Source organism: Oncorhynchus mykiss, chromosome 23 (genome assembly GCF_057628025.1).
Source record: "Oncorhynchus mykiss isolate SJ-2025 chromosome 23, ASM5762802v1, whole genome shotgun sequence".
Taxonomy (NCBI): domain Eukaryota; kingdom Metazoa; phylum Chordata; class Actinopteri; order Salmoniformes; family Salmonidae; genus Oncorhynchus; species Oncorhynchus mykiss.
The window spans coordinates 64,889,512-64,915,000 of record NC_143044.1 but is presented as its reverse complement, the minus strand read 5'-3'; the positions used below and the strand labels follow the sequence as shown (position 1 = coordinate 64,915,000).

Sequence of the window (25,489 nt, the reverse complement as noted above, 5' to 3'; positions counted from 1 at the left end):
TTTGCACCTGCACATAATTGTCGCGTTATCTCTCTCATTCCTGTCGCAAGGCATTCTGGAACTTGCAGTCAAAAAGCGTAATTCAATACAAACCAATACAATTACATATGTAAATAACTGTAAAGAAATATCTTTAGATACAGCTCAATGAATTAACTTAAACATTAACTCTGTAACACATTAAAGTTACAACAAGAGATGAGTTGCTTTCATGAATACCTTATTTTGGAAATGAAAATACATGCACTGACTATAAGAAAACTCAGTTTACTTCTTGCAGGTATCTCAAGCAGAAGTTTCTGTAGTGTAGCTGTTATCACATGTGCTTAATTTTCCAAACTTCCCCGGTTTGAACCTCTGTAAGTAATATGATCAAATGTTTTGGTTCGAGTCAGGATTCTAGCAGCTGTATTTAGCACTAACTGAAGTTTATTTAGTGCTTTATCCGGGTAGCCGGAAAGTAGAGCATTGCAGTAGTCTAACCTAGAAGTGACAAAAGCATGGATTAATTTTTCTGCATCATTTTTGGACAGAAAGTTTCTGATTTTTGCAATGTTACGTAGATGGAAAAAAAGCTGTCCTTGAGATGGTCTTGATATGTTCTTCAAAAGAGAGATCAGGGTCCAGAGTAACGCCGAGGTCCTTCACAGTTTTATTTGAGACGACTGTACAACCATTAAGATTAATTGTCTGATTCAACAGAAGATCTCTTTGTTTCTTGGGACCTAGATCAAGCATCTCTGTTTTGTCCGAGTTTAAAAGTAGAAAGTTTGTAGCCATCCACTTCCTTATGTCTGAAACACATGCTTCTAGCAAGGGCAATTTTGGGGCTTCACCATGTTTCATTGAAATGTACAGCTGTGTGTCATCCGCATAGCAGTGAAAGTTAACATTATGTTTTCGAATAACATCCCCAAGAGGTAAAATATATAGTGAAAACAATAGTGACACATGACACATGTGAGAAGTACTGTATTTGTAACAGAGAATTTTCATAAATGCATTATGTTGGAATTTAGAATTTGTGCGAATATATGTACAATTTGGTTTACTCCACAATAATAATTCTAGCAGCAGTTTCTCTAGTTTAGTAGTTATCAAGATTGCTTTACACACGAATGGTCCCCGGTTCGAAGCCGGGCGGAAACAGTTCTCTTTGACAAATCCAGTAAGTACTGTATTTGTAACAGAGAATAATTGTTCTAATAAATGCCGTATTTTGGAAATTCGAATACATGCAATAAATATTTGTAAAATTTGGTTTACTCCTTGCTGGTAACTAATGCAGCAGTTTCTTTAGTGTAGTGGTTATCACGTTCGTCTTACATGCGAAAGGTCTGTGGTTCAAAACCTGGCAGAAACAGTGCTCTTTGACACATGCAGTTAGTGCTGTATCAACAACAGAGAATATATCTTCTCATGAATGGCTTTTTTTGGAAATTCGAATACATGCAATGAATATCTGTAAAACTTGGGTTGCTCCTTGCTGATAATACTAGCAGCAGTTTCTGTAGTATAGTGGTTATCACGTTTGCTTTACATGCGAAAGGTCCCTGGTTCGAAACCGGGTGGAAACAGTCCTCTTTGAAACATGCAGTAAGTAACGTAATTATAAAAGAGATGAGTTGCTTTCATATCAAGTTCACTTAAGACGCAAAATGTGTACTTTTCGATGCTGGGCGGAAACAGAGGTCTCTGACACATGTGAGAAGTACTGTATTTGTAACAGAGAATTTTCATAAATGCATTATGTTGGAATTTCGAATTCGTGTGATGAATATATGTACAATTTGGTTTACTCCACAGTAATAATTCTAGCAGCAGTTTCTCTAGTTTAGTAGTTATCAAGATTGCTTTACACACGAATGGTCCCCGGTTTGAAACCGGGCGGAAACAGTCCTCTTTGACACATGCAGTAAGTAACGTATTTATAAAAGAGATGAGTTGCTTTCATAAATACCTTATTTTGGAAATTCAAATACATGCACTGACTATAAGAAAATTCAGTTTACTTCTTGCAGGTATCTCAAGCAGAAGTTTCTGTAGTGTAGCAGTTATCACGTGCGCTTAACATGCAAAAGGTCCCCGGTTTGACCCTCTGTGGAAACAGCACTCGTTGATACATTCAATAAGTACCATTGTTGAAACTGAAAAATACATTTTTCATTAATGCCTTCTTTTGGGAATCAAAAGATTCCATAGCCTAGTGGTTATCAAGTTCACTTAAGACGCAAAATGTATACTTTTCGATGCTGGGCGGAAACAGAGGTCTCTGACACATGTGAGAAGTACAGTATTTGTAACAGAGAATTTTCATAAATGCATTATGTTGGAATTTCGAATTCGTGTGATGAATATATGTACAATTTGGTTTACTCCACAGTAATAATTCTAGCAGCAGTTTCTCTAGTTTAGTAGTTATCAAGATTGCTTTACACACGAATGGTCCCCGGTTCAAAGCCGGGCGGAAACAGTTCCCTTTCACAAATCCAGTAAGTAGTGTATTTGTTACAGAGAATAGTTGTTCTAATAAATGGCTTTTTTTGGAAATTCGAATACATGCAATGAATATCTGTAAAACTCGGGTTGCTCCTTGCTGATAATACCAGCAGCAGTTTCTGTAGTGTGGTGGTTATCACGTTCGCTTTACACGCGAAAGGTCCCTGGTTCGAAACCGGGCAGAAACAGTTCTCTTTGACAAATCCAATAAGTACTGTATTTGTAACAGAGAATAATTGTTCTAATAAATGCCGTATTTTGGAAATTCGAATACATGCAATAAATATTTGTAAAATTTGGTTTACTCCTTGCTGATAACTAATGCAGCAGTTTCTGTAGTGTAGTGTTTATCACGTTCGTCTTACATGCGAAAGGTCTGTGGTTCAAAACCTGGCAGAAACAGTGCTCTTTGACACATGCAGTTAGTGCTTTATCAACAACAGAGAATATATCTTCTCATGAATGGCTTTTTTTGGAAATTCGAATACATGCAATAAATATTTGTAAAATTTGGTTTACTCCTTGCTGGTAACTAATGCAGCAGTTTCTGTAGTGTAGTGGTTATCACGTTCGCTTTACACGCGAAAAGTCCCTGGTTCGAAACCGGGCGGAAACAGTCCTCTTTGACACATGCAGTAAGTAACGTATTTATAAAAGAGATGAGTTGCTTTCATAAATACCTTATTTTGGAAATTCAAATACATGCTCTGACTATAAGAAAATTCAGTTTACTTCTTGCAGCTATCTCAAGCAGAAGTTTCTGTAATGTAGCTCTTATCACGTGCGCTTAACATGCAAAAGGTCCCTGGTTTGAACCTCTGTAGAAACATCACTCGTTGATACATTCAATAAGTACCATTGTTGAAACTGAAAAATACATTTTTCATTAATGCCTTCTTTTGGGAATCAAAAGATTCCATAGCCTAGTGGTTATCAAGTTCACTTAAGACGCAAAATGTATACTTTTCGATGCTGGGCGGAAACAGAGGTCTCTGACACATGTGAGAAGTACTGTATTTGTAACAGAGAATTTTCATAAATGCATTATGTTGGAATTTCGAATTTGTGCGATGAATATATGTACAATTTGGTTTACTCCACAGTAATAATTCTAGCAGCAGTTTCTCTAGTTTAGTAGTTATCAAGATTGCTTTACACACGAATGGTCCCCGGTTCGAAGCCGGGCGGAAACAGTTCCCTTTCACAAATCCAGTAAGTAGTGTATTTGTTACAGAGAATAGTTGTTCTAATAAATGGCTTTTTTTGGAAATTCGAATACATGCAATGAATATCTGTAAAACTCGGGTTGCTCCTTGCTGATAATACTAGCAGCAGTTTCTGTAGTGTAGTGGTTATCACGTTCGCTTTACACGCGAAAGGTCCCTGGTTCGAAACCGGGCGGAAACAGTCCTCTTTGACACATGCAGTTAGTGCTGTATCAACAACAGAGAATATATATTCTCATGAATGGCTTTTTTTGGAAATTCGAATACATGCAATGAATATATGTAAAACTTGGGTTACTCCTTGCTGATAATACTAGCAGCAGTTTCTGTAGTGTAGTGGTTATCACGTTCGCTTTACACGCGAAAAGTCCCTGGTTCGAAACCGGGCGGAAACAGTCCTCTTTGACACATGCAGTAAGTAACGTATTTATTAAAGAGATGAGTTGCTTTCATAAATACCTTATTTTGGAAATTCAAATACATGCACTGACTATAAGAAAATTCAGTTTACTTCTTGCAGGTATCTCAAGCAGAAGTTTCTGTAGTGTAGCAGTTATCACGTGCGCTTAACATGCAACAGGTCCCTGGTTTGAACCTCTGTGGAAAAAGCACTCGTTGATACATTCAATAAGTACCATTGTTGAAACTGAAAAATACATTTTTCATTAATGCCTTCTTTTGGGAATCAAAAGATTCCATAGCCTAGTGGTTATCAAGTTCACTTAAGACGCAAAATGTATACTTTTCGATGCTGGGCGGAAACAGAGGTCTCTGACACATGTGAGAAGTACTGTATTTGTAACAGAGAATTTTCATAAATGCATTATGTTGGAATTTCGAATTCGTGTGATGAATATATGTACAATTTGGTTTACTGCACAGTAATAATTCTAGCAGCAGTTTCTCTAGTTTAGTAGTTATCAAGATTGCTTTACACACGAATGGTCCCAGGTTCGAAGCCGGGCGGAAACAGTTCCCTTTCACAAATCCAGTAAGTAGTGTATTTGTTACAGAGAATAGTTGTTCTAATAAATGACTTTTTTTGGAAATTCGTATACATGCAATGAATATCTGTAAAACTCGGGTTGCTCCTTGCTGATAATACTAGCAGCAGTTTCTGTAGTGTAGTGGTTATCACGTTTGCTTTACACGCGAAAGGTCCCTGGTTCGAAACCGGGCGGAAACAGTCCTCTTTGACACATGCAGTTAGTGCTGTATCAACAACAGAGAATATATATTCTCATGAATGGCTTTTTTTGGAAATTCGAATACATGCAATGAATATATGTAAAACTTGGGTTACTCCTTGCTGATAATACTAGCAGCAGTTTCTGTAGTGTAGTGGTTATCACGTTCGCTTTACACGCGAAAAGTCCCTGGTTCGAAACCGGGCGGAAACAGTCCTCTTTGACACATGCAGTAAGTAACGTATTTATTAAAGAGATAAGTTGCTTTCATAAATACCTTATTTTGGAAATTCAAATACATGCACTGACTATAAGAAAATTCAGTTTACTTCTTGCAGGTATCTCAAGCAGAAGTTTCTGTAGTGTAGCAGTTATCACGTGCGCTTAACATGCAACAGGTCCCTGGTTTGAACCTCTGTGGAAAAAGCACTCGTTGATACATTCAATAAGTACCATTGTTGAAACTGAAAAATACATTTTTCATTAATGCCTTCTTTTGGGAATCAAAAGATTCCATAGCCTAGTGGTTATCAAGTTCACTTAAGACGCAAAATGTATACTTTTCGATGCTGGGCGGAAACAGAGGTCTCTGACAAATGTGAGAAGTACTGTATTTGTAACAGAGAATTTTCATAAATGCATTATGTTGGAATTTCGAATTCGTGTGATGAATATATGTACAATTTGGTTTACTCCACAGTAATAATTCTAGCAGCAGTTTCTCTAGTTTAGTAGTTATCAAGATTGCTTTACACACGAATGGTCCCCGGTTCAAAGCCGGGCGGAAACAGTTCCCTTTCACAAATCCAGTAAGTAGTGTATTTGTTACAGAGAATAGTTGTTCTAATAAATGGCTTTTTTTGGAAATTCGAATACATGCAATGAATATCTGTAAAACTCGGGTTGCTCCTTGCTGATAATACTAGCAGCAGTTTCTGTAGTGTAGTGGTTATCACGTTCGCTTTACACGCGAAAGGTCCCTGGTTCGAAACCGGGCAGAAACAGTTCTCTTTGACAAATCCAATAAGTACTGTATTTGTAACAGAGAATAATTGTTCTAATAAATGCCGTATTTTGGAAATTCGAATACATGCAATAAATATTTGTAAAATTTGGTTTACTCCTTGCTGATAACTAATGCAGCAGTTTCTGTAGTGTAGTGTTTATCACGTTCGTCTTACATGCGAAAGGTCTGTGGTTCAAAACCTGGCAGAAACAGTGCTCTTTGACACATGCAGTTAGTGCTGTATCAACAACAGAGAATATATCTTCTCATGAATGGCTTTTTTTGGAAATTCGAATACATGCAATAAATATTTGTAAAATTTGGTTTACTCCTTGCTGATAACTAATGCAGCAGTTTCTGTAGTGTAGTGGTTATCACGTTCGCTTTACACGCGAAAAGTCCCTGGTTCGAAACCGGGTGGAAACAGTCCTCTTTGACACATGCAGTAAGTAACGTATTTATTAAAGAGATGAGTTGCTTTCATAAATACCATATTTTGGAAATTCAAATACATGCACTGACTATAAGAAAATTCAGTTTACTTCTTGCAGGTATCTCAAGCAGAAGTTTCTGTAGTGTAGCAGTTATCACGTGCGCTTAACATGCAAAAGGTCCCTGGTTTGACCCTCTGTGGAAACAGCACTCGTTGATACATTCAATAAGTACCATTGTTGAAACTGAAAAATACATTTTTCATTAATGCCTTCCTTTGGGAATCAAAAGATTCCATAGCCTAGTGGTTATCAAGTTCACTTAAGAAGCAAAATGTATACTTTTCGATGCTAGGCGGAAACAGAGGTCTCTGACACATGTAAGAAGTACAGTATTTGTAACAGAGAATTTTCATGAATGCATTATGTTGGAATTTCGAATTCGTGCGATGAATATATGTACAATTTGGTTTACTCCACAGTACTAATTCTAGCAGCAGTTTCTCTAGTTTAGTAGTTATCAAGATTGGTTTACACACGAATGGTCCCCGGTTCGAAGCCGGGCGGAAACAGTTCTCTTTGACAAATCCAGTAAGTAGTGTATTTGTTACAGAGAATAGTTGTTCTAATAAATGGCTTTTTTTGGAAATTCGAATACATGCAATGAATATCTGTAAAACTCGGGTTGCTCCTTGCTGATAATACTAGCAGCAGTTTCTGTAGTGTAGTGGTTATCACGTTCGCTTTACACGCGAAAGGTCCCTGGTTCGAAACCGGGCAGAAACAGTTCTCTTTGACAAATCCAATAAGTACTGTATTTGTAACAGAGAATAATTGTTCTAATAAATGCCGTATTTTGGAAATTCGAATACATGCAATAAATATTTGTAAAATTTGGTTTACTCCTTGCTGATAACTAATGCAGCAGTTTCTGTAGTGTAGTGTTTATCACGTTCGTCTTACATGCGAAAGGTCTGTGGTTCAAAACCTGGCAGAAACAGTGCTCTTTGACACATGCAGTTAGTGCTGTATCAACAACAGAGAATATATCTTCTCATGAATGGCTTTTTTTGGAAATTCGAATACATGCAATAAATATTTGTAAAATTTGGTTTACTCCTTGCTGATAACTAATGCAGCAGTTTCTGTAGTGTAGTGGTTATCACGTTCGCTTTACACGCGAAAAGTCCCTGGTTCGAAACCGGGCGGAAACAGTCCTCTTTGACACATGCAGTAAGTAATGTATTTATAAAAGAGATGAGTTGCTTTCATAAATACCTTATTTTGGAAATTCAAATACATGCTCTGACTATAAGAAAATTCAGTTTACTTCTTGCAGGTATCTCAAGCAGAATTTTCTGTAATGTAGCTCTTATCACGTGCGCTTAACATGCAAAAGGTCCCTGGTTTGAACCTCTGTGGAAACATCACTCGTTGATACATTCAATAAGTACCATTGTTGAAACTGAAAAATACATTTTTCATTAATGCCTTCTTTTGGGAATCAAAAGATTCCATAGCCTAGTGGTTATCAAGTTCACTTAAGACGCAAAATGTATACTTTTCGATGCTGGGCGGAAACAGAGGTCTCTGACACATGTGAGAAGTACTGTATTTGTAACAGAGAATTTTCATAAATGCATTATGTTGGAATTTCGAATTTGTGCGATGAATATATGTACAATTTGGTTTACTCCACAGTAATAATTCTAGCAGCAGTTTCTCTAGTTTAGTAGTTATCAAGATTGCTTTACACACGAATGGTCCCCGGTTCGAAGCCGGGCGGAAACAGTTCCCTTTCACAAATCCAGTAAGTAGTGTATTTGTTACAGAGAATAGTTGTTCTAATAAATGGCTTTTTTTGGAAATTCGAATACATGCAATGAATATCTGTAAAACTCGGGTTGCTCCTTGCTGATAATACTAGCAGCAGTTTCTGTAGTGTAGTGGTTATCACGTTCGCTTTACTCGCGAAAGGTCCCTGGTTCGAAACCGGGCAGAAACAGTTCTCTTTGACAAATCCAATAAGTACTGTATTTGTAACAGAGAATAATTGTTCTAATAAATGCCGTATTTTGGAAATTCGAATACATGCAATAAATATTTGTAAAATTTGGTTTATTCCTTGCTGATAACTAATGCAGCAGTTTCTGTAGTGTAGTGTTTATCACGTTCGTCTTACATGCGAAAGGTCTGTGGTTCAAAACCTGGCAGAAACAGTGCTCTTTGACACATGCAGTTAGTGCTGTATCAACAACAGAGAATATATATTCTCATGAATGGCATTTTTTGGAAATTCGAATACATGCAATGAATATATGTAAAACTTGGGTTACTCCTTGCTGATAATACTAGCAGCAGTGTCTGTAGTGTAGTGGTTATCACGTTCGCTTTACACGCGAAAAGTCCCTGGTTCGAAACCGGGCGGAAACAGTCCTCTTTGACACATGCAGTAAGTAACGTATTTATTAAAGAGATGAGTTACTTTCATAAATACCATATTTTGGAAATTCAAATACATGCACTGACTATAAGAAAATTCAGTTTACTTCTTGCAGGTATCTCAAGCAGAAGTTTCTGTAGTGTAGCAGTTATCACGTGCGCTTAACATGCAAAAGGTCCCTGGTTTGACCCTCTGTGGAAACAGCACTCGTTGATACATTCAATAAGTACCATTGTTGAAACTGAAAAATACATTTTTCATTAATGCCTTCCTTTGGGAATCAAAAGATTCCATAGCCTAGTGGTTATCAAGTTCACTTAAGAAGCAAAATGTATACTTTTCGATGCTAGGCGGAAACAGAGGTCTCTGACACATGTAAGAAGTACAGTATTTGTAACAGAGAATTTTCATGAATGCATTATGTTGGAATTTCGAATTCGTGCGATGAATATATGTACAATTTGGTTTACTCCACAGTACTAATTCTAGCAGCAGTTTCTCTAGTTTAGTAGTTATCAAGATTGGTTTACACACGAATGGTCCCCGGTTCGAAGCCGGGCGGAAACAGTTCTCTTTGACAAATCCAGTAAGTAGTGTATTTGTTACAGAGAATAGTTGTTCTAATAAATGGCTTTTTTTTGGAAATTCGAATACATGCAATGAATATCTGTAAAATTTGGTTTACTCCTTGCTGATAATACTAGCAGCAGTTTCTGTAGTGTAGTGGTTATCACGTTCGTCTTACATGCGAAAGGTCTGTGGTTCAAAACCTGGCAGAAACAGTGCTCTTTGACACATGCAGTTAGTGCTGTATCAACAACAGAGAATATATCTTCTCATAAATGGCTTTTTTTGGAAATTCGAATACATGCAATGAATATCTGTAAAACTCGGGTTACTCCTTGCTTATAATACTTGCAGCAGTTTCTGTAGTGTAGTGGTTATCACGTTCGCTTTACACGCGAAAGGTCCCTGGTTCGAAACCGGGCGGAAACAGTCCTCTTTGACACATGCAGTTAGTGCTGTATCAACAACAGAGAATATATATTCTCATGAATGGCTTTTTTTGGAAATTCGAATACATGCAATGAATATCTGTAAAACTCGGGTTACTCCTTGCTTATAATACTTTCAGCAGTTTCTGTAGTGTAGTGGTTATCACGTTCGCTTTACACGCGAAAAGTCCCTGGTTCGAAACCGGGCGGAAACAGTCCTCTTTCACACATGCAGTAATTAACGTATTTATAAAAGAGATGAGTTGCTTTCATAAATACCATATTTTGGAAATTCAAATACATGCACTGACAATAAGAAAATTCAGTTTACTTCTTGCAGGTATCTCAAGCAGAAGTTTCTGTAGTGTAGCAGTTATCACGTGCGCTTAACATGCAACAGGTCCCTGGTTTGAACCTCTGTGGAAACAGCACTCGTTGATACATTCAATAAGTACCATTGTTGAAACTGAAAAATACATTTTTCATTAATGCCTTCCTTTGGGAATCAAAAGATTCCATAGCCTAGTGGTTATCAAGTTCACTTAAGAAGCAAAATGTATACTTTTTGATGCTAGGCGGAAACAGAGGTCTCTGACACATGTAAGAAGTACAGTATTTGTAACAGAGAATTTTCATGAATGCATTATGTTGGAATTTCGAATTCGTGCGATGAATATATGTACAATTTGGTTTACTCCACAATAATAATTCTAGCAGCAGTTTCTCTAGTTTAGTAGTTATCAAGATTGGTTTACACACAAATGGTCCCCGGTTCGAAGCCGGGCGGAAACAGTTCTCTTTGACAAATCCAGTAAGTAGTGTATTTGTTACAGAGAATAGTTGTTCTAATAAATGGCTTTTTTTTGGAAATTCGAATACATGCAATGAATATCTGTAAAATTTGGTTTACTCCTTGCTGATAATACTAGCAGCAGTTTCTGTAGTGTAGTGGTTATCACGTTCGCTTTACACGCGAAAGGTCCCTTGTTCGAAACCGGGCGGAAACAGTCCTCTTTGACACATGCAGTTAGTGCTGTATCAACAACAGAGAATATATATTCTCATGAATGGCTTTTTTTGGAAATTCGAATACATGCAATGAATATATGTAAAACTTGGGTTGCTCCTTGCTGGTAATACTAGCAGCAGTTTCTGTAGTGTAGTGGTTATCACGTTCGCTTTACACGCAAAAAGTCCTTGGTTCGAAACCGGGCGGAAACAGTCCTCTTTGACACATGCAGTAAGTAACGTATTTATTAAAGAGATGAGTTGCTTTCATAAATACCATATTTTGGAAATTCAAATACATGCACTGACTATAAGAAAATTCAGTTTACTTCTTGCAGGTATCTCAAGCAGAAGTTTCTGTAGTTGGAATTTCGAATTTGTGCGATGAATATATGTACAATTTGGTTTACTCCACAGTAATAATTCTAGCAGCAGTTTCTCTAGTTTAGTAGTTATCAAGATTGGTTTACACACGAATGGTCCCCGGTTCGAAGCCGGGCGGAAACAGTTCTCTTTGACAAATCCAATAAGTACTGTATTTGTAACAGAGAATAATTGTTCTAATAAATGCCGTATTTTGGAAATTCGAATACATGCAATAAATATTTGTAAAATTTGGTTTACTCCTTGCTGATAACTAATGCAGCAGTTTCTGTAGTGTAGTGTTTATCACGTTCGTCTTACATGCGAAAGGTCTGTGGTTCAAAACCTGGCAGAAACAGTGCTCTTTGACACATGCAGTTAGTGCTGTATCAACAACAGAGAATATATCTTCTCTTGAATGGCTTTTTTTGGAAATTCGAATACATGCAATAAATATTTGTAAAATTTGGTTTACTCCTTGCTGATAACTAATGCAGCAGTTTCTGTAGTGTAGTGGTTATCACGTTCGCTTTACACGCGAAAAGTCCCTGGTTCGAAACCGGGCGGAAACAGTCCTCTTTGACACATGCAGTAAGTAACGTATTTATAAAAGAGATGAGTTGCTTTCATAAATACCTTATTTTGGAAATTCAAATACATGCTCTGACTATAAGAAAATTCAGTTTACTTCTTGCAGCTATCTCAAGCAGAATTTTCTGTAATGTAGCTCTTATCACGTGCGCTTAACATGCAAAAGGTCCCTGGTTTGAACCTCTGTGGAAACAGCACTCGTTGATACATTCAATAAGTACCATTGTTGAAACTGAAAAATACATTTTTCATTAATGCCTTCTTTTGGGAATCAAAAGATTCCATAGCCTAGTGGTTATCAAGTTCACTTAAGACGCAAAATGTATACTTTTCGATGCTGGGCGGAAACAGAGGTCTCTGACACATGTGGGAAGTACTGTATTTGTAACAGAGAATTTTCATAAATGCATTATGTTGGAATTTCGAATTTGTGCGATGAATATATGTACAATTTGGTTTACTCCACAGTAATAATTCTAGCAGCAGTTTCTCTAGTTTAGTAGTTATCAAGATTGCTTTACACACGAATGGTCCCCGGTTCGAAGCCGGGCGGAAACAGTTCCCTTTCACAAATCCAGTAAGTAGTGTATTTGTTACAGAGAATAGTTGTTCTAATAAATGGCTTTTTTTGGAAATTCGAATACATGCAATGAATATCTGTAAAACTCGGGTTGCTCCTTGCTGATAATACTAGCAGCAGTTTCTGTAGTGTAGTGGTTATCACGTTCGCTTTACTCGCGAAAAGTCCCTGGTTCGAAACCGGGCGGAAACAGTCCTCTTTGACACATGCAGTAAGTACTGTATTTGTAACAGAGAATAATTGTTCTAATAAATGCCGTATTTTGGAAATTCGAATACATGCAATAAATATTTGTAAAATTTGGTTTACTCCTTGCTGATAACTAATGCAGCAGTTTCTGTAGTGTAGTGTTTATCACGTTCGTCTTACATGCGAAAGGTCTGTGGTTCAAAACCTGGCAGAAACAGTGCTCTTTGACACATGCAGTTAGTGCTGTATCAACAACAGAGAATATATATTCTCATGAATGGCATTTTTTGGAAATTCGAATACATGCAATGAATATATGTAAAACTTGGGTTACTCCTTGCTGATAATACTAGCAGCAGTGTCTGTAGTGTAGTGGTTATCACGTTCGCTTTACACGCGAAAAGTCCCTGGTTCGAAACCGGGCGGAAACAGTCCTCTTTGACACATGCAGTAAGTAACGTATTTATTAAAGAGATGAGTTGCTTTCATAAATACCATATTTTGGAAATTCAAATACATGCACTGACTATAAGAAAATTCAGTTTACTTCTTGCAGGTATCTCAAGCAGAAGTTTCTGTAGTGTAGCAGTTATCACGTGCGCTTAACATGCAAAAGGTCCCTGGTTTGACCCTCTGTGGAAACAGCACTCGTTGATACATTCAATAAGTACCATTGTTGAAACTGAAAAATACATTTTTCATTAATGCCTTCCTTTGGGAATCAAAAGATTCCATAGCCTAGTGGTTATCAAGTTCACTTAAGAAGCAAAATGTATACTTTTCGATGCTAGGCGGAAACAGAGGTCTCTGACACATGTAAGAAGTACAGTATTTGTAACAGAGAATTTTCATGAATGCATTATGTTGGAATTTCGAATTCGTGCGATGAATATATGTACAATTTGGTTTACTCCACAGTACTAATTCTAGCAGCAGTTTCTCTAGTTTAGTAGTTATCAAGATTGGTTTACACACGAATGGTCCCCGGTTCGAAGCCGGGCGGAAACAGTTCTCTTTGACAAATCCAGTAAGTAGTGTATTTGTTACAGAGAATAGTTGTTCTAATAAATGGCTTTTTTTGGAAATTCGAATACATGCAATGAATATCTGTAAAACTCGGGTTGCTCCTTGCTGATAATACTAGCAGCAGTTTCTGTAGTGTAGTGGTTATCACGTTCGCTTTACACGCGAAAGGTCCCTGGTTCGAAACCGGGCAGAAACAGTTCTCTTTGACAAATCCAATAAGTACTGTATTTGTAACAGAGAATAATTGTTCTAATAAATGCCGTATTTTGGAAATTCGAATACATGCAATAAATATTTGTAAAATTTGGTTTACTCCTTGCTGATAACTAATGCAGCAGTTTCTGTAGTGTAGTGTTTATCACGTTCGTCTTACATGCGAAAGGTCTGTGGTTCAAAACCTGGCAGAAACAGTGCTCTTTGACACATGCAGTTAGTGCTGTATCAACAACAGAGAATATATCTTCTCATGAATGGCTTTTTTTGGAAATTCGAATACATGCAATAAATATTTGTAAAATTTGGTTTACTCCTTGCTGATAACTAATGCAGCAGTTTCTGTAGTGTAGTGGTTATCACGTTCGCTTTACACGCGAAAAGTCCCTGGTTCGAAACCGGGCGGAAACAGTCCTCTTTGACACATGCAGTAAGTAACGTATTTATAAAAGAGATGAGTTGCTTTCATAAATACCTTATTTTGGAAATTCAAATACATGCTCTGACTATAAGAAAATTCAGTTTACTTCTTGCAGCTATCTCAAGCAGAATTTTCTGTAATGTAGCTCTTATCACGTGCGCTTAACATGCAAAAGGTCCCTGGTTTGAACCTCTGTGGAAACATCACTCGTTGATACATTCAATAAGTACCATTGTTGAAACTGAAAAATACATTTTTCATTAATGCCTTCTTTTGGGAATCAAAAGATTCCATAGCCTAGTGGTTATCAAGTTCACTTAAGACGCAAAATGTATACTTTTCGATGCTGGGCGGAAACAGAGGTCTCTGACACATGTGGGAAGTACTGTATTTGTAACAGAGAATTTTCATAAATGCATTATGTTGGAATTTCGAATTTGTGCGATGAATATATGTACAATTTGGTTTACTCCACAGTAATAATTCTAGCAGCAGTTTCTCTAGTTTAGTAGTTATCAAGATTGCTTTACACACGAATGGTCCCCGGTTCGAAGCCGGGCGGAAACAGTTCCCTTTCACAAATCCAGTAAGTAGTGTATTTGTTACAGAGAATAGTTGTTCTAATAAATGGCTTTTTTTGGAAATTCGAATACATGCAATGAATATCTGTAAAACTCGGGTTGCTCCTTGCTGATAATACTAGCAGCAGTTTCTGTAGTGTAGTGGTTATCACGTTCGCTTTACTCGCGAAAGGTCCCTGGTTCGAAACCGGGCAGAAACAGTTCTCTTTGACAAATCCAATAAGTACTGTATTTGTAACAGAGAATAATTGTTCTAATAAATGCCGTATTTTGGAAATTCGAATACATGCAATAAATATTTGTAAAATTTGGTTTATTCCTTGCTGATAACTAATGCAGCAGTTTCTGTAGTGTAGTGTTTATCACGTTCGTCTTACATGCGAAAGGTCTGTGGTTCAAAACCTGGCAGAAACAGTGCTCTTTGACACATGCAGTTAGTGCTGTATCAACAACAGAGAATATATATTCTCATGAATGGCATTTTTTGGAAATTCGAATACATGCAATGAATATATGTAAAACTTGGGTTACTCCTTGCTGATAATACTAGCAGCAGTGTCTGTAGTGTAGTGGTTATCACGTTCGCTTTACACGCGAAAAGTCCCTGGTTCGAAACCGGGCGGAAACAGTCCTCTTTGACACATGCAGTAAGTAACGTATTTATTAAAGAGATGAGTTGCTTTCATAAATACCATATTTTGGAAATTCAAATACATGCACTGACTATAAGAAAATTCAGTTTACTTCTTGCAGGTATCTCAAGCAGAAGTTTCTGTAGTGTAGCAGTTATCACGTGCGCTTAACATGCAAAAGGTCCCTGGTTTGACCCTCTGTGGAAACAGCACTCGTTGATACATTCAATAAGTACCATTGTTGAAACTGAAAAATACATTTTTCATTAATGCCTTCCTTTGGGAATCAAAAGATTCCATAGCCTAGTGGTTATCAAGTTCACTTAAGAAGCAAAATGTATACTTTTCGATGCTAGGCGGAAACAGAGGTCTCTGACACATGTAAGAAGTACAGTATTTGTAACAGAGAATTTTCATGAATGCATTATGTTGGAATTTCGAATTCGTGCGATGAATATATGTACAATTTGGTTTACTCCACAGTACTAATTCTAGCAGCAGTTTCTCTAGTTTAGTAGTTATCAAGATTGGTTTACACACGAATGGTCCCTGGTTCGAAGCCGGGCGGAAACAGTTCTCTTTGACAAATCCAGTAAGTAGTGTATTTGTTACAGAGAATAGTTGTTCTAATAAATGGCTTTTTTTTGGAAATTCGAATACATGCAATGAATATCTGTAAAATTTGGTTTACTCCTTGCTGATAATACTAGCAGCAGTTTCTGTAGTGTAGTGGTTATCACGTTCGTCTTACATGCGAAAGGTCTGTGGTTCAAAACCTGGCAGAAACAGTGCTCTTTGACACATGCAGTTAGTGCTGTATCAACAACAGAGAATATATCTTCTCATAAATGGCTTTTTTTGGAAATTCGAATACATGCAATGAATATCTGTAAAACTCGGGTTACTCCTTGCTTATAATACTTGCAGCAGTTTCTGTAGTGTAGTGGTTATCACGTTCGCTTTACACGCGAAAGGTCCCTGGTTCGAAACCGGGCGGAAACAGTCCTCTTTGACACATGCAGTTAGTGCTGTATCAACAACAGAGAATATATATTCTCATGAATGGCTTTTTTTGGAAATTCGAATACATGCAATGAATATCTGTAAAACTCGGGTTACTCCTTGCTTATAATACTTGCAGCAGTTTCTGTAGTGTAGTGGTTATCACGTTCGCTTTACACGCGAAAAGTCCCTGGTTCGAAACCGGGCGGAAACAGTCCTCTTTCACACATGCAGTAATTAACGTATTTATAAAAGAGATGAGTTGCTTTCATAAATACCATATTTTGGAAATTCAAATACATGCACTGACAATAAGAAAATTCAGTTTACTTCTTGCAGGTATCTCAAGCAGAAGTTTCTGTAGTGTAGCAGTTATCACGTGCGCTTAACATGCAACAGGTCCCTGGTTTGAACCTCTGTGGAAACAGCACTCGTTGATACATTCAATAAGTACCATTGTTGAAACTGAAAAATACATTTTTCATTAATGCCTTCCTTTGGGAATCAAAAGATTCCATAGCCTAGTGGTTATCAAGTTCACTTAAGAAGCAAAATGTATACTTTTTGATGCTAGGCGGAAACAGAGGTCTCTGACACATGTAAGAAGTACAGTATTTGTAACAGAGAATTTTCATGAATGCATTATGTTGGAATTTCGAATTCGTGCGATGAATATATGTACAATTTGGTTTACTCCACAATAATAATTCTAGCAGCAGTTTCTCTAGTTTAGTAGTTATCAAGATTGGTTTACACACAAATGGTCCCCGGTTCGAAGCCGGGCGGAAACAGTTCTCTTTGACAAATCCAGTAAGTAGTGTATTTGTTACAGAGAATAGTTGTTCTAATAAATGGCTTTTTTTTGGAAATTCGAATACATGCAATGAATATCTGTAAAATTTGGTTTACTCCTTGCTGATAATACTAGCAGCAGTTTCTGTAGTGTAGTGGTTATCACGTTCGCTTTACACGCGAAAGGTCCCTTGTTCGAAACCGGGCGGAAACAGTCCTCTTTGACACATGCAGTTAGTGCTGTATCAACAACAGAGAATATATCTTCTCATAAATGGCTTTTTTTGGAAATTCGAATACATGCAATGAATATCTGTAAAACTCGGGTTACTCCTTGCTTATAATACTAGCAGCAGTTTCTGTAGTGTAGTGTTTATCACGTTCGTCTTACATGCGAAAGGTCTGTGGTTCAAAACCTGGCAGAAACAGTGCTCTTTGACACATGCAGTTAGTGCTGTATCAACAACAGAGAATATATATTCTCATGAATGGCTTTTTTTGGAAATTCGAATACATGCAATGAATATATGTAAAACTTGGGTTGCTCCTTGCTGATAATACTAGCAGCAGTTTCTGTAGTGTAGTGGTTATCACGTTCGCTTTACACGCAAAAAGTCCCTGGTTCGAAACCGGGCGGAAACAGTCCTCTTTGACACATGCAGTAAGTAACGTATTTATTAAAGAGATGAGTTGCTTTCATAAATACCATATTTTGGAAATTCAAATACATGCACTGACTATAAGAAAATTCAGTTTACTTCTTGCAGGTATCTCAAGCAGAAGTTTCTGTAGTTGGAATTTCGAATTCGTGCGATGAATATATGTACAATTTGGTTTACTCCACAGTAATAATTCTAGCAGCAGTTTCTCTAGTTTAGTAGTTATCAAGATTGGTTTACACACGAATGGTCCCCGGTTCGAAGCCGGGCGGAAACAGTTCTCTTTGACAAATCCAGTAAGTAGTGTATTTGTTACAGAGAATAGTTGTTCTAATAAATGGCTTTTTTTGGAAATTCGAATACATGCAATGAATATCTGTAAAACTCGGGTTGCTCCTTGCTGATAATACTAGCAGCAGTTTCTGTAGTGTAGTGGTTATCACGTTCGCTTTACACGCGAAAGGTCCCTGGTTCGAAACCGGGCGGAAACAGTTCTCTTTGACAAATCCAGTAAGTACTGTATTTGTAACAGAGAATAATTGTTCTAATAAATGCCGTATTTTGGAAATTCGAATACATGCAATAAATATTTGTAAAATTTGGTTTACTCCTTGCTGGTAACAAATGCAGCAGTTTCTGTAGTGTAGTGTTTATCACGTTCATCTTACATGTGAAAGGTCTGTTGTTCAAAACCTGGCAGAAACAGTGCTCTTTGACACATGCAGTTAGTGCTTTATCAACAACAGAGAATATATATTCTCATGAATGGCTTTTTTTGGAAATTCGAATACATGCAATAAATCTTTGTAAAATTTGGTTTACTCCTTGCTGGTAACTAATGCAGCAGTTTCTGTAGTGTAGTGGTTATCACGTTCACTTTACACGAGAAAGTTCCCTGGTTCGAAACCGGGCGGAAACAGTCCTCTTTGACACATGCAGTAAGTAACGTATTTATAGAAGAGATGAGTTGCTTTCATAAATACCTTATTTTGGAAATTCAAATACATGCTCTGACTATAAGAAAATTCAGTTTACTTCTTGCAGCTATCTCAAGCAGAAGTTTCTGTAATGTAGCTCTTATCACGTGCGCTTAACATGCAAAAGGTCCCCGGTTTGAACCTCTGTGGAAACAGCACTCATTGATACATTCAATAAGTACCATAGTTGAAACTGAAAAATACATTTTTCATTAATGCCTTCTTTTGGGAATCAAAAGATTCCATAGCCTAGTGGTTATCAAGTTCACTTAAGACGCAAAATTTATACTTTTCGATGCTGGGCGGAAACAGAGGTCTCTGACACATGTGAGAAGTACTGTATTTGTAACAGAGAATTTTCATAAATGCATTATGTTGGAATTTCGAATTTGTGCAATGAATATATGTACAATTTGGTTTACTCCACAGTAATAATTCTAGCAGCAGTTTCTCTAGTTTAGTAGTTATCAAGATTGCTTTACACACGAATGGTCCCCGGTTTGAAACCGGGCGGAAACAGTTCTCTTTCACAAATCCAGTAAGTTGTGTATTTGTTACAGAGAATAGTTGTTCTAATAAATGGCTTTTTTTTGGAAATTCGAATACATGCAATTAATATCTGTAAAACTCGGGTTGCTCCTTGCTGATAATACTAGCAGCAGTTTCTGTAGTGTAGCAGTTATCACGTGCGCTTAACATGCAAAAGGTCCCTGGTTTGACCCTCTGTGGAAACAGCACTCGTTGATACATTCAATAAGTACCATTGTTGAAACTGAAAAATACATTTTTCATTAATGCCTTCCTTTGGGAATCAAAAGATTCCATAGCCTAGTGGTTATCAAGTTCACTTAAGAAGCAAAATGTATACTTTTCGATGCTAGGCGGAAACAGAGGTCTCTGACACATGTAAGAAGTACAGTATTTGTAACAGAGAATTTTCATAAATGCATTATGTTGGAATTTCGAATTCGTGCGATGAATATATGTACAATTTGGTTAACTCCACAGTAATAATTCTAGCAGCAGTTTCTCTAGTTTAGTAGTTATCAAGATTGGTTTACACACGAATGGTCCCCGGTTCGAAGCCGGGCGGAAACAGTTCTCTTTGAGATGAAGATGTGTCGGCATCGAGTAATTGTCTCTGGCCCCCTCCCAGTTAGGGGGAGTGATGAGCTCTACAGCAGAGTCTCACAACTCAATCGCTGGTTGAAAACTGTTTTCTGCCCCTCCCAAAAGATAGAATTTGTAGATAATTGGCCCTCTTTCTGGGACTCACCCACAAACAGGACCAAGCCTGACCTGCTGAGGAGTGACGGACTCCATCCTAGCTGGAGGGGTGCTCTCATTTTATCTACCAACATAGACAGGGCTCTAACTCCTCTAGCTCCACAATGAAATAGGGTGCAGGCCAGGCAGCAGGCTGTTAGCCAGCCTGCCAGCATAGTGGAGTCTGCCACTAGCACAGTCAGTGTAGTCAGCTCAGCTATCACCATTGAGACCGTGTCTGTGCCTCGACCTAGGTTGGGCAAAACTAAACATGGCGGTGTTCGCCTTAGCAATCTCACTAGGATAAAGACCACCTCCATTCCTGTCATTATTGAAAGAGATCATGATACCTCACATCTCAAAATAGGGCTACTTAATGTTAGATCCCTTACTTCAAAGGCAATTATAGTCAATGAACTAATCACTGATCATAATCTTGATGTGATTGGCCTGACTGAAACATGGCTTAAGCCTGATGAATTTACTGTGTTAAATGAGGCCTCACCTCCTGGCTACACTAGTGACCATATCCCCCGTGCATCCCGCAAAGGCGGAGGTGTTGCTAACATTTACGATAGCAAATTTCAATTTACAAAAAAAAAAATGACGTTTTCGTCTTTTGAGCTTCTAGTCATGAAATCTATGCAGCCTACTCAATCACTTTTTATAGCTACTGTTGACAGGCCTCCTGGGCCATATACAGCGTTCCTCACTGAGTTCCCTGAATTCCTATCGGACCTTGTAGTCATAGCGGATAATATTCTAATCTTTGGTGACTTTAATATTCACATGGAAAAGTCCACAGACCCACTCCAAAAGGCTTTCGGAGCCATCATCGACTCAGTGGGTTTTGTCCAACATGTCTCTGGACCCACTCACTGTCACAGTCATACGCTGGACCTAGTTTTGTCCCATGGAATAAATGTTGTGGATCTTAATGTTTTTCCTCATAATCCTGGACTATCGGACCACCATTTTATTACGTTTGCAATTGCAACAAATAATCTGCTCAGACCCCAACCAAGGATCATCAAAAGTCGTGCTATAAATTCACAGACAACACAAAGATTCCTTGATGTCCTTCCAGACTCCTTCTGCCTACCCAAGGACGCCAGAGGACAAAAATCAGTTAACCACCTAACTGAGGAACTCAACTTAACCTTGCGCAATACCCTAGATGCAGTTGCACCCCTAAAAACTAAAAACATTTCTCATAAGAAACTAGCTCCCTGGTACACAGAAAATACCCGAGCTCTGAAGCAAGCTTCCAGAAAATTGGAACGGAAATGGCGCCACACCAAACTGGAAGTCTTCCGACTAGCTTGGAAAGACAGTACTGTGCAGTACCGAAGAGCCCTTACTGCTGCTCGATCATCCTATTTTTCTAACTTAATTGAGGAAAATAAGAACAATCCGAAATTCCTTTTTGATACTGTCGCAAAGCTAACTAAAAAGCAGCATTCCCCAAGAGAGGATGACTTTCACTTTAGCAGTGATAAATTCATGAACTTCTTTGAGGAAAAGATTATGATTATTAGAAAGCAAATTACGGACTCTTCCTTAAATCTGCGTATTCCTTCAAAGCTCAGTTGTCCTGAGTCTGCACAACTCTGCCAGGACCTAGGATCAAGAGAGACACTCAAGTGTTTTAGTACTATATCTCTTGACACAATGATGAAAATAATCATGGCCTCTAAACCTTCAAGCTGCATACTGGACCCTATTCCAACTAAACTACTGAAAGAGCTGCTTCCTGTGCTTGGCCCTCCTATGTTGAACATAATAAACGGCTCTCTATCCACCGGATGTGTACCAAACTCACTAAAAGTGGCAGTAATAAAGCCTCTCTTGAAAAAGCCAAACCTTGACCCAGAAAATATAAAAAACTATCGGCCTATATCGAATCTTCCATTCCTCTCAAAAATTTTAGAAAAGGCTGTTGCGCAACAACTCACTGCCTTCCTGAAGACAAACAATGTATACGAAATGCTTCAGTCTGGTTTTAGACCCCATCATAGCACTGAGACGGCACTTGTGAAGGTGGTAAATGACATTTTAATGGCATCGGACCGAGGCTCTGCATCTGTCCTCGTGCTCCTAGACCTTAGTGCTGCTTTTGATACCATCGATCACCACATTCTTTTGGAGAGATTGGAAACCCAAATTGGTCTACACGGACAAGTTCTGGCCTGGTTTAGATCTTATCTGTCGGAAAGATATCAGTTTGTCTCTGTGAATGGTCTGTCCTCTGACAAATCAACTGTAAATTTCGGTGTTCCTCAAGGTTCCGTTTTAGGACCACTATTGTTTTCACTATATATTTTACCTCTTGGGGATGTTATTCGAAAACATAATGTTAACTTTCACTGCTATGCGGATGACACACAGCTGTACATTTCAATTAAACATGGTGAAGCCCCAAAATTGCCCTTGCTAGAAGAATGTGTTTCAGACATAAGGAAGTGGATGGCTGCAAACTTTCTACTTTTAAACTCGGACAAAACAGAGATGCTTGTTCTAGGTCCCAAGAAACAAAGAGATCTTCTGTTGAATCTGACAATTAATCTTAATGGTTGTACAGTCGTCTCAAATAAAACTGTGAAGGACCTCGGCGTTACTCTGGACCCTGATCTCTCTTTTGAAGAACATATCAAGACCATTTCAAGGACAGCTTTTTTCCATCTACGTAACATTGCAAAAATCAGGAACTTTCTGTCCAAAAATGATGCAGAAAAATTAATCCATGCTTTTGTCACTTCCAGGTTAGACTACTGCAATGCTCTACTTTCCGGCTACCCGGATAAAGCACTAAATAAACTTCAGTTAGTGCTAAATACGGCTGCTAGAATCCTGACTAGAACCAACAAATTTGATCATATTACTCCAGTGCTAGCCTCTCTACACTGGCTTCCTGTCAAAGCAAGGGCTGATTTCAAGGTTTTACTGCTAACCTACAAAGCATTACATGGGCTTGCTCCTATCTATCTCTCTGATTTGGTCCTGCCGTACATACCTACACGTACGCTACGGTCACAAGACGCAGGCCTCCTAATTGTCCCTAGAATTTTTAAGCAAACAGCTGGAGGCAGGGCTTTCTCCTATAGAGCTCCATTTTTATGGAACGGTCTGCCTACCCATGTCAGAGACGCAGACTCGGTCTCAACCTTTAAGTCTCTACTGAAGACTCATCTCTTCAGTGGGTCATATGATTGAGTGTAGTCTGGCCCAGGAGTGGGAGGGTGAACGGAAAGGCTCTGGAGCAACGAACCACCCTTGCTGTCTCTGCCTGGCCGGTTCCCCTCTTTCCACTGGGATTCTCTGCCTCTAACCCTATTACAGGGGCTGAGTCACTGGCTTTACTGGGGCTCTCTCATGCCGTCCCTGGAGGAGGTGCGTCACCTGAGTGGGTTGAGTCACTGATGTGGTCATCCTGTCTGGGTTGGCGCCCCCCCCCCCCCCTTGGGTTGTGCCGTGGCGGAGGTCTTTGTGGGCTATACTCAGCCTTGTCTCAGGATGGTAAGTTGGTGGTTGAAGATATCCCTCTAGTGGTGTGGGGGCTGTGCTTTGGCAAAGTGGGTGGGGTTATATCCTTCCTGTTTGGCCCTGTCCGGGGGTGTCCTCGGAGTGGGCCACAGTGTCTCCTGACCCCTCCTGTCTCAGCCTCCAGTATTTATGCTGCAGTAGTTTATGTGTCGGGGGGCTAGGGTCAGTTTGTTATATCTGGAGTACTTCTCCTGTCCTATTCGGTGTCCTGTGTGAATCTAAGTGTGCGTTCTCTAATTCTCTCCTTCTCTCTTTCTCTCTCTCGGAGGACCTGAGCCCTAGGACCATGCCCCAGGACTACCTGACATGATGACTCCTTGCTGTCCCCAGTCCACCTGGCTGTGCTGCTGCTCCAGTTTCAACTGTTCTGCCTTATTATTATTCGACCATGCTGATCATTTATGAACATTTGAACATCTTGGCCATGTTCTGTTATAATCTCCACCCGGCACAGCCAGAAGAGGACTGGCCATCCCACATATGCTCTCTCTAATTCTCTCTTTCTTTCTCTCTCTCGGAGGACCTGAGCCCTAGGACCATGCCCCAGGAATACCTGACATGATGACTCCTTGCTGTCCCCAGTCCACCTGACTGTGCTGCTGCTCCAGTTTCAACTATTCTGCCTTATTATTATTCGACCATGCTGGTCATTTATGAACATTTGAACATCTTGACCATGTTTTGTTATAATCTCCACCCGGCACAGCCAGAAGAGGACTGGCCACCCCACATAGCCTGGTTCCTCTCTAGGTTTCTTCCTAGGTTTTGGCCTTTCTAGGGAGTTTTTCCTAGCCACCGTGCTTCTTCACCTGCATTGCTTGCTGTTTGGGGTTTTAGGCTGGGTTTCTGTACAGCACTTTGAGATATCAGCTGATGTACGAAGGGCTATATAAAATAAATTTGATTGATTGAATTTGATTTGACAAATCCAGTAAGTAGTGTATTTGTTACAGAGAATAGTTGTTCTAATAAATGGCTTTTTTTTGGAAATTCGAATACATGCAATGAATATCTGTAAAATTTGGTTTACTCCTTGCTGGTAACAAATGCAGCAGTTTCTGTAGTGTAGTGGTTATCACGTTCGCTTTACACGCGAAAGGTCCCTGGTTCGAAACCGGGCGGAAACAGTTCTCTTTGACAAATCCAGGAAGTACTGTATTTGTAACAGAGAATAATTGTTCTAATAAATGCCGTATTTTGGAAATTCAAATACATGCAATAAATATGACTAAAATTTGGTTTACTCCTTGCTGATAACTAATGCAGCAGTTTCTGTAGTGTAGTGTTTATCACGTTCGTCTTACATGCGAAAGGTCTGTGGTTCAAAACCTGGCAGAAACAGTGCTCTTTGACACATGCAGTTAGTGCTGTATCAACAACAGAGAATATATATTCTCATGAATGGCTTTTTTTGGAAATTCGAATACATGCAATGAATATATGTAAAACTCGGGTTACTCCTTGCTGATAATACTAGCAGCAGTTTCTGTAGTGTAGTGGTTATCACGTTCGCTTTACACGCGAAAAGTCCCTGGTTCGAAACCGGGCGGAAACAGTCCTCTTTGACACATGCAGTAAGTAACGTATTTATTAAAGAGATGAGTTGCTTTCATAAATACCATATTTTGGAAATTCAAATACATGCACTGACTATAAGAAAATTCAGTTTACTTCTTGCAGGTATCTCAAGCAGAAGTTTCTGTAGTTGGAATTTCGAATTCGTGCGATGAATATATGTACAATTTGGTTTCCTCCACAGTAATAATTCTAGCAGCAGTTTCTCTAGTTTAGTAGTTATCAAGATTGGTTTACACACGAATGGTCCCCGGTTCGAAACCGGGCGGAAACAGTTCTCTTTG

The 25,489-nt window shown here is 38.6% G+C and overlaps 34 non-coding genes across 34 annotated transcripts; all 34 read left to right on the top strand.

Annotated features, from left to right (window-relative positions):
* Positions 1–1,504: 1,504 nt before the first annotated feature.
* Positions 1,505–1,577, top strand: trnav-uac (transfer RNA valine (anticodon UAC)). The gene has a single exon. It is a non-coding gene; the product is annotated as a tRNA-Val (tRNA).
* A 1,037-nt stretch (positions 1,578–2,614) lies between these two features.
* On the top strand, positions 2,615–2,687 carry trnav-uac (transfer RNA valine (anticodon UAC)). The gene has a single exon. It is a non-coding gene; the product is annotated as a tRNA-Val (tRNA).
* Positions 2,688–3,042: 355 nt separating this feature from the next.
* Positions 3,043–3,115, top strand: trnav-uac (transfer RNA valine (anticodon UAC)). The gene has a single exon. It is a non-coding gene; the product is annotated as a tRNA-Val (tRNA).
* Positions 3,116–3,833: 718 nt separating this feature from the next.
* Positions 3,834–3,906, top strand: trnav-uac (transfer RNA valine (anticodon UAC)). The gene has a single exon. It is a non-coding gene; the product is annotated as a tRNA-Val (tRNA).
* A 141-nt stretch (positions 3,907–4,047) lies between these two features.
* On the top strand, positions 4,048–4,120 carry trnav-uac (transfer RNA valine (anticodon UAC)). The gene has a single exon. It is a non-coding gene; the product is annotated as a tRNA-Val (tRNA).
* Positions 4,121–4,838: 718 nt separating this feature from the next.
* Positions 4,839–4,911, top strand: trnav-uac (transfer RNA valine (anticodon UAC)). Its single transcript has one exon. It is a non-coding gene; the product is annotated as a tRNA-Val (tRNA).
* A 141-nt stretch (positions 4,912–5,052) lies between these two features.
* Positions 5,053–5,125, top strand: trnav-uac (transfer RNA valine (anticodon UAC)). The gene has a single exon. It is a non-coding gene; the product is annotated as a tRNA-Val (tRNA).
* A 718-nt stretch (positions 5,126–5,843) lies between these two features.
* Positions 5,844–5,916, top strand: trnav-uac (transfer RNA valine (anticodon UAC)). Its single transcript has one exon. It is a non-coding gene; the product is annotated as a tRNA-Val (tRNA).
* A 355-nt stretch (positions 5,917–6,271) lies between these two features.
* Positions 6,272–6,344, top strand: trnav-uac (transfer RNA valine (anticodon UAC)). The gene has a single exon. It is a non-coding gene; the product is annotated as a tRNA-Val (tRNA).
* Positions 6,345–7,062: 718 nt separating this feature from the next.
* Positions 7,063–7,135, top strand: trnav-uac (transfer RNA valine (anticodon UAC)). Its single transcript has one exon. It is a non-coding gene; the product is annotated as a tRNA-Val (tRNA).
* Positions 7,136–7,490: 355 nt separating this feature from the next.
* On the top strand, positions 7,491–7,563 carry trnav-uac (transfer RNA valine (anticodon UAC)). The gene has a single exon. It is a non-coding gene; the product is annotated as a tRNA-Val (tRNA).
* A 718-nt stretch (positions 7,564–8,281) lies between these two features.
* Positions 8,282–8,354, top strand: trnav-uac (transfer RNA valine (anticodon UAC)). The gene has a single exon. It is a non-coding gene; the product is annotated as a tRNA-Val (tRNA).
* A 355-nt stretch (positions 8,355–8,709) lies between these two features.
* Positions 8,710–8,782, top strand: trnav-uac (transfer RNA valine (anticodon UAC)). Its single transcript has one exon. It is a non-coding gene; the product is annotated as a tRNA-Val (tRNA).
* A 719-nt stretch (positions 8,783–9,501) lies between these two features.
* trnav-uac (transfer RNA valine (anticodon UAC)) lies at positions 9,502–9,574 on the top strand. The gene has a single exon. It is a non-coding gene; the product is annotated as a tRNA-Val (tRNA).
* A 141-nt stretch (positions 9,575–9,715) lies between these two features.
* On the top strand, positions 9,716–9,788 carry trnav-uac (transfer RNA valine (anticodon UAC)). The gene has a single exon. It is a non-coding gene; the product is annotated as a tRNA-Val (tRNA).
* A 141-nt stretch (positions 9,789–9,929) lies between these two features.
* Positions 9,930–10,002, top strand: trnal-uaa (transfer RNA leucine (anticodon UAA)). The gene has a single exon. It is a non-coding gene; the product is annotated as a tRNA-Val (tRNA).
* Positions 10,003–10,721: 719 nt separating this feature from the next.
* On the top strand, positions 10,722–10,794 carry trnav-uac (transfer RNA valine (anticodon UAC)). Its single transcript has one exon. It is a non-coding gene; the product is annotated as a tRNA-Val (tRNA).
* A 141-nt stretch (positions 10,795–10,935) lies between these two features.
* Positions 10,936–11,008, top strand: trnav-uac (transfer RNA valine (anticodon UAC)). Its single transcript has one exon. It is a non-coding gene; the product is annotated as a tRNA-Val (tRNA).
* Positions 11,009–11,657: 649 nt separating this feature from the next.
* Positions 11,658–11,730, top strand: trnav-uac (transfer RNA valine (anticodon UAC)). Its single transcript has one exon. It is a non-coding gene; the product is annotated as a tRNA-Val (tRNA).
* A 718-nt stretch (positions 11,731–12,448) lies between these two features.
* trnav-uac (transfer RNA valine (anticodon UAC)) lies at positions 12,449–12,521 on the top strand. The gene has a single exon. It is a non-coding gene; the product is annotated as a tRNA-Val (tRNA).
* A 355-nt stretch (positions 12,522–12,876) lies between these two features.
* On the top strand, positions 12,877–12,949 carry trnav-uac (transfer RNA valine (anticodon UAC)). The gene has a single exon. It is a non-coding gene; the product is annotated as a tRNA-Val (tRNA).
* Positions 12,950–13,667: 718 nt separating this feature from the next.
* On the top strand, positions 13,668–13,740 carry trnav-uac (transfer RNA valine (anticodon UAC)). The gene has a single exon. It is a non-coding gene; the product is annotated as a tRNA-Val (tRNA).
* A 355-nt stretch (positions 13,741–14,095) lies between these two features.
* trnav-uac (transfer RNA valine (anticodon UAC)) lies at positions 14,096–14,168 on the top strand. Its single transcript has one exon. It is a non-coding gene; the product is annotated as a tRNA-Val (tRNA).
* A 718-nt stretch (positions 14,169–14,886) lies between these two features.
* On the top strand, positions 14,887–14,959 carry trnav-uac (transfer RNA valine (anticodon UAC)). The gene has a single exon. It is a non-coding gene; the product is annotated as a tRNA-Val (tRNA).
* Positions 14,960–15,314: 355 nt separating this feature from the next.
* trnav-uac (transfer RNA valine (anticodon UAC)) lies at positions 15,315–15,387 on the top strand. Its single transcript has one exon. It is a non-coding gene; the product is annotated as a tRNA-Val (tRNA).
* A 719-nt stretch (positions 15,388–16,106) lies between these two features.
* Positions 16,107–16,179, top strand: trnav-uac (transfer RNA valine (anticodon UAC)). The gene has a single exon. It is a non-coding gene; the product is annotated as a tRNA-Val (tRNA).
* Positions 16,180–16,320: 141 nt separating this feature from the next.
* trnav-uac (transfer RNA valine (anticodon UAC)) lies at positions 16,321–16,393 on the top strand. The gene has a single exon. It is a non-coding gene; the product is annotated as a tRNA-Val (tRNA).
* Positions 16,394–16,534: 141 nt separating this feature from the next.
* trnav-uac (transfer RNA valine (anticodon UAC)) lies at positions 16,535–16,607 on the top strand. The gene has a single exon. It is a non-coding gene; the product is annotated as a tRNA-Val (tRNA).
* A 719-nt stretch (positions 16,608–17,326) lies between these two features.
* trnav-uac (transfer RNA valine (anticodon UAC)) lies at positions 17,327–17,399 on the top strand. Its single transcript has one exon. It is a non-coding gene; the product is annotated as a tRNA-Val (tRNA).
* A 355-nt stretch (positions 17,400–17,754) lies between these two features.
* On the top strand, positions 17,755–17,827 carry trnav-uac (transfer RNA valine (anticodon UAC)). Its single transcript has one exon. It is a non-coding gene; the product is annotated as a tRNA-Val (tRNA).
* Positions 17,828–18,262: 435 nt separating this feature from the next.
* trnav-uac (transfer RNA valine (anticodon UAC)) lies at positions 18,263–18,335 on the top strand. Its single transcript has one exon. It is a non-coding gene; the product is annotated as a tRNA-Val (tRNA).
* A 355-nt stretch (positions 18,336–18,690) lies between these two features.
* On the top strand, positions 18,691–18,763 carry trnav-uac (transfer RNA valine (anticodon UAC)). Its single transcript has one exon. It is a non-coding gene; the product is annotated as a tRNA-Val (tRNA).
* Positions 18,764–24,684: 5,921 nt separating this feature from the next.
* On the top strand, positions 24,685–24,757 carry trnav-uac (transfer RNA valine (anticodon UAC)). The gene has a single exon. It is a non-coding gene; the product is annotated as a tRNA-Val (tRNA).
* Positions 24,758–25,112: 355 nt separating this feature from the next.
* On the top strand, positions 25,113–25,185 carry trnav-uac (transfer RNA valine (anticodon UAC)). Its single transcript has one exon. It is a non-coding gene; the product is annotated as a tRNA-Val (tRNA).
* The last annotated feature ends 304 nt before the right edge of the window (positions 25,186–25,489 follow it).